Source organism: Miscanthus floridulus, chromosome 2 (assembly GCF_019320115.1).
Source record: "Miscanthus floridulus cultivar M001 chromosome 2, ASM1932011v1, whole genome shotgun sequence".
NCBI classification, from domain to species: Eukaryota; Viridiplantae; Streptophyta; class Magnoliopsida; order Poales; family Poaceae; genus Miscanthus; species Miscanthus floridulus.
Genome location: NC_089581.1, coordinates 4844892 through 4857048, shown reverse-complemented (window position 1 = coordinate 4857048; position 12157 = coordinate 4844892).

The window sequence follows — 12157 nt, the reverse complement described above, 5'->3', positions numbered from 1 at the left end:
AGCTGTCAGAGCACGACAAGTAGGTCACAAAGTACGCCGAGGTAGTTAGGTCTAGGGAGCTACACATGTTCAAGGTGCACGACAAATTCATCGACAACTTCAAAAACTTCAACTTATGACAACCGATGGCACGCATGTCAATAAAAGCTGATGAGGTCTTTTACTGCAAGCAGCCAAGAATCAAGAGTCTAGATGTATAGAGATCGGCTGGGGTAGTACTGGCTTAGTTTCCACTTCAGCTGATGCATCAGGTAATGAAGCCATTTGGCCTGACAGACACGACATGGCCGACTCAAGTAGAGCTACCGCCAGGAAAGGTACGTCAGTAGTGGACGACCGCGTGCGACGTGAAGAGCTTAGATACGCAGATGGTGTTCTGAACGCACAATCAGCTATGTAGAGCCGATGCAGCCACAATCGACTAAATTTGCTGCTGAAACAAAAAAGAAAAGGATCAGAGTGCAAACAGGAATCTACCGAGGACTATCACATATGCAAGTATTGATATGATGGCCAAGAATCAGGACTCCAAATATATTGTGATACGGGATGCATATATGAAGAAATAAATAAAAGGAAAATTTGCAGGTTTGCATGCTGTTATAAATCGCTGATAGGTTAAGAAAATATTTCTTCAAATTACCCCACCATCGGCTGAGTGATTTTGAGCAATAACCATCGACCGAAAGTAATTATCAACATACAGAAAATCAGCTCTGAGTATTGAAAGGTTCTCAGAGTTTGTTTAAATATTGTGGTAGTCAAGAACAAAGGTATCAAGTCAATAGCCGATAAGATGCTCGGAGTATATCATTGTTATGCCAACCGATGCAAGCAAGAGAAGATCAAATTAATAATGATTATTCTAATATATAGAGATCAGCTATTTTGACATTGGTTTACTATTCATGGATGCGTACATGACATGGATTAATTGATATAAGCTATTTTACATACGCATGGAGGCATTTTACTGTTAGTGGCCTTTATTGAAAAGCGGACCAAGAAGCAAGGAATTGTTGTTTCTTTAAGTTGCCATACGAGGAGGGTCTTGTTGATGACGCATTTACTCTCCAAGCTGACAAAGACCAATCACCTCTCTTAAGATAGAATCGGCTGTTGGTTCAAGACCTTACCCTTCAAACTGACGGAGTCTGCAGCCGATCGACAAGGATGTAAGACTAGTGAGATATCAGTTTCTGGTACAGCAGTGGAATTTCAAGAATAATCACATAGAGCCAATGAGGATCAACATAGCCGATGACCGTCGCTAGTTCGATTATCGAGGTCACATTGAGTTTTTCTCCATGGGTTATTATCATCGGCTATTCGACCAAGTATATTTTTCGATAAGAAGGAAAAGTCATCATGGGAGGTTGTATCAGAGATATAGAAAAGGTTGACAACCTGATAGCCGATAGGAGACCATCAGCTGAAAATTATTATCGACATGTGGAAGACGGTGGAGATTAGCTATCGATAAGGATATCAGGACAAGGGCATCTAGCTTGATTACTTTATCATCGTTGCCGAGGGCACCATTGTCATTCAGGAGGTCAGATCACCAGAGCGAGGACTAGTGATGGCTGCCGATGCCCTGTGTCATGGACGCCATCTTCCAATGAAGTAGAATCGGCTGCCCCCAAGCCTATGAACCATTTGTTCCCCAAGAGTGGATAAATAAGCACGAGGACCCGGTGTATCATGTCATGCTAGGTGCCAACAAGTTCTCACTAGAATTCTTGCTTGACACGCTCAACATCTCATCAGAGCATGACTTGCTAGCAATGGCCGATTGGGTAGAGACTGCTATGTACGCATGGCGACGCAAGGTTAGTGGCAGCAGCAACAAGTTTCTGTGGAACAAGATCGAGGAACTCGTGGCTGACGGTGATGACAAGGAAGTGAGGCTGGCAAACAAGGCTGTGGACCTCCTCCTCTACATCGACTATGTTCTCTTATGGAGGCATAACCGATGGATAGGCAAAGGACATGGAAGAGTCTGGGCCATAACACGACAAATGATGCTCATTGTTGTCCACATGGAGTCTCGTTGATATGGCGAGTGACCTCAGCTACGCCGTGTCCGACGCATCTGTGTCCTTCTCGGAGCAGTGCAGCAGCATCGACATCAGCAGACTATTTGAGTCGACCGCCACAATGGCCAAGCTCCTCGGCTGATCCTCGGCATTTATTGTCGTGCCCTTTAGACGGCTCAGCATGAAGCCCCGCGCCAACATGACCGACCGTCGCTCCATTAGCGACAAGATAGGAGCTAGCGAAAGATAGGGTCTCTAAGCTCGTGCTTGGTGGGGACATGTCTGACGACAACAAAGGCGTCTGCACTACCATGATGTACCTACAGCGCACTTAGCGGCTGACGTAGGAAGCCTCTTGGCCAGCCCTGACCTTTGTTGTAGTTTGTGGCTTCGGCAAGCAAATTTTTCATAGTGCTCTTTCTGTGTTCTCAACTTGATCTAATTGCAGGACTTCTAAAACTGACAATCACCTTATTGAAAAGTCAGAATCAGTAAATGAAAGATTGCTCGCAATCGGCTCAGAATTAAAAGATCAAGACATCAAGCCGATAGAGCCCTTTATGTAGTGCATGCAAGTCAGATTTCCATGCATATATATACACGATGTATGTGGGCACATAGAGGATGACTCAGATCTTGGAAGTACGTGCGGTCATGCCAAATCATATATTTGATTGAGAACACAGAGATCATAAGGATGATGAAGTCTAGCTGATATATACATACTAGGAGAAAGTTCGAGCAAAGGCATTCATCAGTTCAAAGCGGAGGTACGCATATTCTTTATTTCATGCTTTTCCTGTCACTTGTGAACAATCTATCATAGGAAAAACATGCTATCTAAGTAGTTGATGAATGGGATATGGTATGATAAAAAAAACCTTGCTTCTTTTTGCAAAGTACTTAGGAAATTTTCTTACGAAAAATCAAAATCAATAGTTTGTCTCCTCAATGGTGTTGAATTTCCTACCAGACCATTTATTAGTCTCATTAAAAACCTTCCACATAAGCTGCTTGCTCTGTGTTGAGTTTTATTAAGTCTTGTTGACCCTTGTTGAGAGATTTATCATATTTCCAAGATCAAGATCACGTACACGCCACATATATGTGTTGCTTCTATACTAGAAGTACACAAAAATATGTTTTTCATCCACCTCAAAATGTTCTGCTCCTACACTAGGAGAAGACAAAAATATGTTAGGTTTTATTAGAATAAATGCTTTAAGTTCTTAATAATATTTCTCTCAAAAATTTATTATAAAGAGAGACATGGGTTATGTGAAAATATATAAAAGATGGATACAAAAGAAGTCCAAAATAAATAAATAAGTAAAGGAAAAAGAAAAGATGAGAAAATATAGCCCATGTTCTCGCAAAAATATTTCATATGAGAGAAATATATTTCAGAGAGTATAGTAGAATTAGGTTAGCCACCAAATATTCCACGCACATGCACATCTTGATCTAAGAGTATGACATTTCTTTCCTTTAATCCAGGATTTGACCTTATAATATATGCAAGGTAAGTACGCTATATATTTTATCCTTACCTAAGACTCCACATAAGCTTTTTAGAAGTAGGATAAGAAGAGATAAAACAATGCTTTGATGAGGAACTATATACATTGAGTGATCTGAGAGAATTATTTGAGGAGCAAAGCTATGTTTTAATTTGAAAATCTTTCAAAAAATCTAAGTTTTCTAAGCAGGGGAAGCGAGGAAGACCGGATTCTAATCTGTTCCATTCCTCAACCACCCAAGATGGTATGGTAGACACTTCAAAGTTCACATGTGTAGGAGAGGTTTGGAATAAGGTAAGATCGCTGCAAGCAAATTCCTCGGCTCCTTGAAAGAAGACTATCGACTAGAATACCTGAACTTTTATGCGGCATATTTTCGTACTGCCGGTTAACTTGTATTGCTATGATCGAACTTGGGGACCAACTCTTAATCAGCTAAAGCAGATGAACAATCAACCTAAGTAAATCATCAAAGCTGTGAGGAGTTGATAGGTCTGCTCGTATTGAATAGTCGATTGTTCACATGTTGTGACCATTTTTCTACTGGAATCGGCTCTTTTAGCCGATTCGCCTGCGCCTTTACAGATATAGCATGTCTTTCAGAAACCTATCAAGGTATGGATGGTTTTATGAATTCTTTGGCTTTATTTTGTTGTTATCATCATAGGTGCATCGATCCCGTCGAACTCCACTGTTGATGATAGCGGATTAGATTCGGAGCGTTCGTAGAATTGTTTGTACTAAACAGTCGATTTCTTTGTATGTTATATCCTTTCTCATTAGACTCATCGGCTCAATGCTTTATACTGGTTATATTTTGTCTAGCTGATGATTTTACTTACATCTGTGTGCACCATATTCGTCATCATAAAAATAATCACAACATGCGTGTGTTATAGTCCTTAATAGCTGATTTTCTTCTCGTGTCGGCTATTTGATCAATTTTTCCCGTCTAGCTATTGGCCCACTGGATCATCGGTGTTGTCGACCACTCACTAGCGTTGCCGACCACGACTAACGTTGTTTGACCACACACTATGACTAGAGGGAGGACAACGATAGTTCATGGTCGGCATCACTAGTGCGTGCCCGGCAACATTAGTGAGTGGTTGGACATCTCCGTGCTGAAGATCCAGTGGGCTAACACTGGCTGCTTCTGAAGTGGCACACTTGGAACTGTCTGGGCAAGACCGGCATGTTCCACCTTAAATTACTCATAAACTTTCTCTCCTTGTCAATTGCAGGTCAAATTGACTGGCACGCCCTCGGAAGGAATTCGCAGGGTCGACTGGTCCTGCGTTGAAGCCAAGCGGATCTCCAGCCTTACTCCGTCAAGCAGATCCTTTCGGCTTGCTGTGTGCTCGGCGCATCGACACGTTTTTACGCTGACACATACTTAAAATTTCTTCCAAGCCTTTAGTTGAATTTGACGTCAAGTTCCATTTCCAAGCCATTAGAAATACTATCTGGCTATATTATTTTTCTACAGCAAGAGTTGCATTTCATCTACAAAGTTTGTACTTCAAACTTTATTTAAGTACCACACACATATTCTATAGTATTTTTGCATAATAAAAATTGATTTTTAACCCTACTTGATACACATGAGCTATTGAATCAACATTGATTTAACATTTTTATTGGTTATTTTAGGCTATAAGAAATTTATCGACACCTTCTATCACATTCATTATTACATAAACATGATGTTGTGGAAAAGGCTATTTGCTCTGGTCTAGTGTTTCCCTTAGGGAGGGGGGTTCTTCTCCCTCCTTTTTACTGTTCTTCTTTTTCTCTCTTAAAGAAATGATGCGCAATTCCCTTCCGTGTTTGAGGAAAAAAATGATTGTCTAACAAGAAAAAGAGAATGGAAACGTCAAGTTCCATTTCCAAGCCATTAGAAATACTATCTGGCCATATTATTTTTCTACAGCAAGAGTTGCATTTCATCTACAAAGTTTGTACTTCAAACTTTATTTAAGTACCACACACATGTTCTATAGTATTTTTGCATAATAAAAATTGATTTTTAACCCTACTTGATACACATGAGCTATTGAATCAACATTGATTTAACATTTTTATTGGTTATTTTAGGCTATAAGAAATTTATCGACACCTTCTATCACATTCATTATTACATAAACATGATGCTGTGGAAAAGGCTATTTGCTCTGGTCTAGTGTTTCCCTTAGGGAGGGGGGTTCTCCTCCCTCCTTTTTACTGTTCTTCTTTTTCTCTCTTAAAGAAATGATGCGCAATTCCCTTCCGTGTTTGAGGAAAAAAATGATTGTCTAACAAGAAAAAGAGAATGGAAAGAATATGAAAGAAAAAAAGGTAGTGATTCCTGGTTGAGCATAGCTTTGCTAAAGCGGTCAACTCATACTTCACTCAAAGTGGTTTTCACCACACATCCCACATCTCTATTCGATGTTTTACTTAGACTCTCAAACTTTCAACAATCCAATGGCTTCAATCAACCCAATATTCCGGAACAAGTTCTCATGCTAAAACGCAATATACAATCAAGGCGCAGCAATCAAATAGGTGACATGAAAAAAAGTCAACAAACCTGACTGCAAGTGAATAAACAATAGCCATCCATAGCCCATTGTAAACCTGTCACCTATGGTAATGTTAGACATTTTTCTTTTTTAATTTTTCTGAAGATAAAATATCCTCAACTAATGTGAAGCATTACCACTTGATCATGTGCATGCCATGCACTGGAAATCTCAATTTTGTTGCTAGATGCATTCCATATCCATATTTCTAGTGACCCGGATACTCTTCGAATTGCCAAACTAACCTCATGTTGAGACCGGGCAGGTATGGCTAATGAGATTGACGACACTGGAGCTGATAAATCAGTGGCGATCTGACCAAATAAACATTTGGAATGAAAATTTTAGTCAGAAGAACATCAGGGTTCAGAAGGACAAAACTTGAAGGGACAGAAGCATGCTACATTGATTTGATGTTGTGCAATCTAAAAAAACACATAAATTGTACATGTCAAGTGTGAACTCTACCAGGTATATATTACATACCTCAGCAACTAACACAAATGGCACTTCTTCTCCACTTGCACATTGATTTAACCCTTCAATATTCCCTAACCATATCTTAACACTGAAAAAACAAACCAAATCTTCAACATGAGATATGTAACGTTTACAGAAAACTAATAATAACTATCCAAAGGCAATAAATAACCATAGGAATAACCAAAGTTTGTAAATCATGAGGCAAAGATGAATGAATATCTTTAAGACATATGGGTAAAGTATTTTCACCACCGCCCAGATATCTCATCAGAGAATGAGTTGCATGATTGTTTAACATCAAGCACAGCAATTAGAAAAATACTGCCTGCATCACAATATAAGGTGTGGTTTAACTTGACACAGTCATCAAGATCGTACTTTGACAGCTAATTTCTCTCATAATATACCGTATGTGGCCACAAAAAATTGATCATTAGAAAGTATTTCTAAATACAAATCCAATGTAACCACCTTTGTTGTTGTGAGACCCCGCTAAAAAATGGGCCGGTCTGATGGGCTGGGCCAAATTGACACGTACTGCAGCTCTGGTTGCTGGTACTGTAGCTTCGAGGACACTGTAGCACCAGAACTTTAGTACATACTGATAGTTGAGGGGAAAACGAACCAACTTAAATAGCCAGGCCAAGGACGCGTAGTAATCTTTGGTTAACCGTTTTACGCGAAGCGAGGACGAAAGCGTAAGCAGGTTGCTACATAGGTGGGGCCCACCCCTCGGTAGAGTGGGCCTGCGTCTGCGCCGTGTGCCGGGCCTGGGACGTTACAAATGGTATCAGAGCCAACTCGCGGTTTTACGGACATATGGCTCGGGAGCTCGGACAGGTTGCGCATGGCTCTAAAAGAGCATGGAACTTGGGCCTGGGAGCTGGGAATATGGACGTGGCCAAGAGAGTCGATCCTGGATATTTGTCCCATATGGGTAAGCTGGTTCGAGAGCTCGACAAGGACGTCGAATCCTAAAGGGTGGGTGTATGTGAGACCCCGCTGATGGCCCGGGCCGAATCGTGAGTACTGTTGCGACAAGTGATGTGAGCACTGTAGCATCGCGGAACACTGTAGCTACCGGAAGTTTAGTACAGTATCGGTAGTTCAGAGTTCGTCGAACTAGCTTAAATAGCCAGGCCAAGGACGCGTAGTAACCTTCGGTTAACCGTTTACGCGAAGCGAGGACGAAAGCGTAAGCGGGTTGCTACGTAGGTGGGGCCCACCCCTCGGTAGAGTGGGCCTGCGCCGTGTGCCGGGCCTGGGGCGTTACAAATGGTACTTAGAGCCAACTCTCACGGTTTCACGGACATATGGCTCGGGAGCTCGAACAGGTCCTTTGAGAGCATGGCACTTGGGACGAGGAGCTGGGAATATGGACGTGGCCAAGAGAGTTGATCCTGGACATTTGTCCCGTTTGGGTAGGTTGGTTCGACCCTCGACGAGGACGTCGAGTCCTTAAGGGTGGGTGTATGTGAGACCCCGCTAAAAAAATGGGCCGATCTGATGGGCTGGGCCAAATTGACACGTACTGCAGCTCTGGTTGCTGGTTACTGTATCTTCGGGGACACTGTAGCACCGGAACTTTAGTACCAGATAGTTGAGGGGAAAACGAACCAACTTAAATAGCCAGGCCAAGGTCGCGTAGTAACCTTCGGTTAACCGTTTTACGCGAAGCGAGGACGAAAGCGTAAGCAGGTTGCTACGTAGGTGGGGCCCACCCCTCGATAGAGTAGGCCTACACCGTGTGCCAGGCCTGGGACGTTACAGTTGTTGGTCAAAGTTTGAATCTTAAAATGCATCTTGCCTTGTACTTTGGAACATATGGAAAAATGCCATGACATTTGTTCAGGAGGTTGAACATGCACTCGTCATAGTAGTTTGAATGAATTATAAGTATAATATGACTAGTAAAACCTAAGATTCCAAAGGGAGGTGTTTATGTTGCAGTAACCCACTAGCTGCATATAAGGAGATGTAACTCTGCTCTGGCTGTGTGAATGAACCCATGGTGAAATCAAGCAGAGGGTGGGTGCAATCAAGCAACAGGATGCCATGACGTAAGCACGGATGGAATCACACCACAACAATGACGTTTTCTTCAAACATTGCTAAAACTGAAAAGCCAAATAGCAAGACAGTTTATTCATTATAGTTCCCAAAGTTCCATGTTATTTTTTACAGCACCACACATTCACATTACAAAACTGATGTCAAGCCAACAAATTTCTGGATACAGTATATATGAATTAAGTCTTCATTCATTGTACAAAATAATTAACACAAATGTCCAAGTTAAACAAGTCCTCTGGGAGATGACTAATGCAAAGACCAGTTTTACCTTCTCTCTTAACCACTCCTATAGGAAAAGGGTCACTGCGACGAAGTCCAACCAATCCATGGGGTCCATCAAGCGCAGCTGGGTTCTTGAATATGAAAAAATGGGCATGGTTAGTGCAAGGTTAGGCTTATCCATATTCCATACATAAACTATCATGACCCTGAGAATATGACATATATGTGATCATCTTTGGATTGCACTTACCATAATAATTACAATGTGACCAGATGCGACAGCCACAAGATTGTCACTTGACCAAGCAATGGCGTTTGGGTAAGACGGAGAGGCAATCAAGGTCGCAGCTTGGTAATGAGGAGCCATGGCACTAACGCCCAAGCATATCTAGCAGTATAATTAATATAGAACTCTACAAAAGCAAGGGCAACAGTGGACTTGTTTGGTGCTTCAAATGTAAATAGGATCATAACCATGAAATGTTGAAGTTGCAATTATTAGTGTGGAGGAAGCATCAGGTTCGATCAGAACAACAACTTAGATCATTAAAAAAAAGGGCAGACCCAGTGCCGGAGGCTTCACATGAGTGGGGTCTAGGGAAGAGGAAAACCGAGGCAAGCCTTCCCCCCACAAAATCTGCAGAGAGGCTGCTTCGAACCCGCGACCTGGTAACTCAGTGAGACAGCTCTCACCACTGCACCAGGCCTGCCCTTCAACAACAGCTTAGATCATTGCTTAAAATTAATTGATACTAGAAAAATAATTGTTGTGATAAAACATCAAACAACAATAAGAGCCAGAACATGGCGTTGGAGACATCAAAGTATCAAACAATAAGTTGAGGTAAGAGTATAAAAACGACAATTTCATTCAAAATCACACCTTAACAGACATAGCAAGTACTATTCTTCAATTCCACCAATGGTCATGGCCTAGTAATTGTAGGTTGTAAAAACTGTGATATCAGATTACTCGTTTTGTTCTAGTGGCTATGTTATGCGATTGTCCTTGTTTTAGTGGCTTCAAGGTTTTGCGCCCCATGTTTAATGAAATTTCAGCTGTATCTGATGAGCTAAATATTCATCTCACCCTGATAAAAACTAACTGCACATTACACACGGTGAGGATATCGTGACTGAACTGACAACATAAACACTAGGGGCGGACCAAGCAAAGGATATCATGACTGAACTAGACAAAATAAACACCACGGGTGGACCCAGCAAAGAGACGTGCATGTGCACTTGAACAATGGAGGACCCAGACAGGGGTGGATCTAGTAAAGGGACATGGGAGAACAGCGTGTTTCTGTCTCCACAACTACGATAGCACTTTCATCACTCACAATTAGAGGATCTTCTACAACAGGAATAGACAACTCTTCATCAACAACTGGAATTGGTGGAGCACAAGTTGCAACTTTTTTTGCCTCATGCTTCTGAAAAAGAAATGCTATATTTGATTTCTTCATGCCTCAACTTCCTGAAAAATTACAACAATTTCCATTCAGTTCTAGGCTCACAGATGATAGATCTACAATCCCTAAGCCTTCTGAAAAATGACAAGAAATTTAATTCAATGAATTATATGCTCTGATTTCATTCACAAGAACAAATCCCTAACCAAATTTACATTACGGTGCTCACTGTCCAAACCCAAGGGTATGAGATTTGGGTGAGCTCAGAACTTCAAAAGCACACTCACCGTCCAAATTTCATTCAATTCTAGACTCATAGACAATAGATCCACAATTCCTAAGCCTTTCCAGTCCAATTTCCAATCTCCAATATCCAAGCCCAAGGCTTATAACTACATAAAAGAATGGGATTTGGCCATTTGGGAGAAAGCTGTGGAGAAACTCACCAGGTAGTGCGTTCAGGACAGACTGACTGACAGAGGCCACCAGGGTCCAGGCCTCTAGGGGACGGGCGGACGGCCACTGCGTCGGCCGGCGTAGCCAGCTGCCTGCTGTGCTGGCCGGCGTTGGCGCGCCACGGCCCACACGTCGGACTAGGATGTGGGATCTGGCGGAGGCGGAGAGGAGTGGCTGGCGCTGTCGCGCTGGACGCCTGGATGGCCGCTGGGCGCTGGTAGGGCGGGCCGGCGGGGTGGGGGCGGCGCCGCGGCGGCTCCGCGGCTGGCTCCTCGGTCACGCGCGCGGCGCGCCCGACTCGCGAGCATCGGGAGGGAAGGGAGCGGAGTCGTGGAGACGGCTTCGCTCGGCCGCTCGCGATCTTGACCGGGAGAAAGAGGAGCAATGGGCCAAATTTTCATGGGCTGCGCGAAGTACTAAAAAATTTTCCGACCAAATTTCAGGGTAGTCCTGGGCCTACCTAGACTACCCATTAGGCCCGCCACTAGAGAACACATGTACACCCAATAATTTTTGCAAAAAGTTAGAAGTTAGAAGGCATCAAATAGCCAAATAGCTTGAGGTTAGAGTTTGAGAACTCAATTTTTTTAAAAAAAAATGAGAACTCAATTTCACACAGCAGAGGGGCGCTCATTGCCGGCGAAGAGGTAGGCAAAGGCCTAACAGCCTGGGGGCAGCGACGGCGGTAGCCCACCCAGTCGTCGTAGACAGAGAGGGAGGGAAGGAGAGAGAGCGCGTCGGTGTCGGCGGCAAACGGGAGAAGGAAGTAGGAACGCGAGGGCGGTGTACTTGGGATCGAGATGTTTTTTTTATTAAATTTGCTAGTACAGCTTTTTTTTATATCTACAAGATTTTTCTAGTTTGCCAGCCACTTCATCCTGATGCCCCCACAAACCCATAACCGCGCCAAACAGAGATACTTGCGTTCGGGCCTCTTCCGTCACATATGCCTGCGGAAACGCCTTTCTTCTTAACCCCTTGTCTCTCCGCAAGTTCGAACGCCACGCCTCCTCCCCGTGCCCGACGCCACCCCCGCGCACTCCTTCCCGTTGAACCCCCCTCCTCTCTCCGCACGAACAGGACCCACGAGCCGAGATGAGAATGACGCACGCCCCCAAGTGCGTCGCGCACCTCGATCGCCGACCCCAGCTCGCTGCGCCCCATCCCCCGGCGTTCAAGCATTGCCCCATGACTCTCTACTTCTTAAATATGAAGCACTTGGATGCAACATATGTCTGAAATAGATAAAATATTTTGAACATACAATTGAAACATGTGTGTTAAACATTTGCAACATCTAAAAAAACGCTTGCAACTTACAACATGAAAACACTTATTGCAATATAAACGGCTGAAACATTTTGAACATACTCTTGCGACAT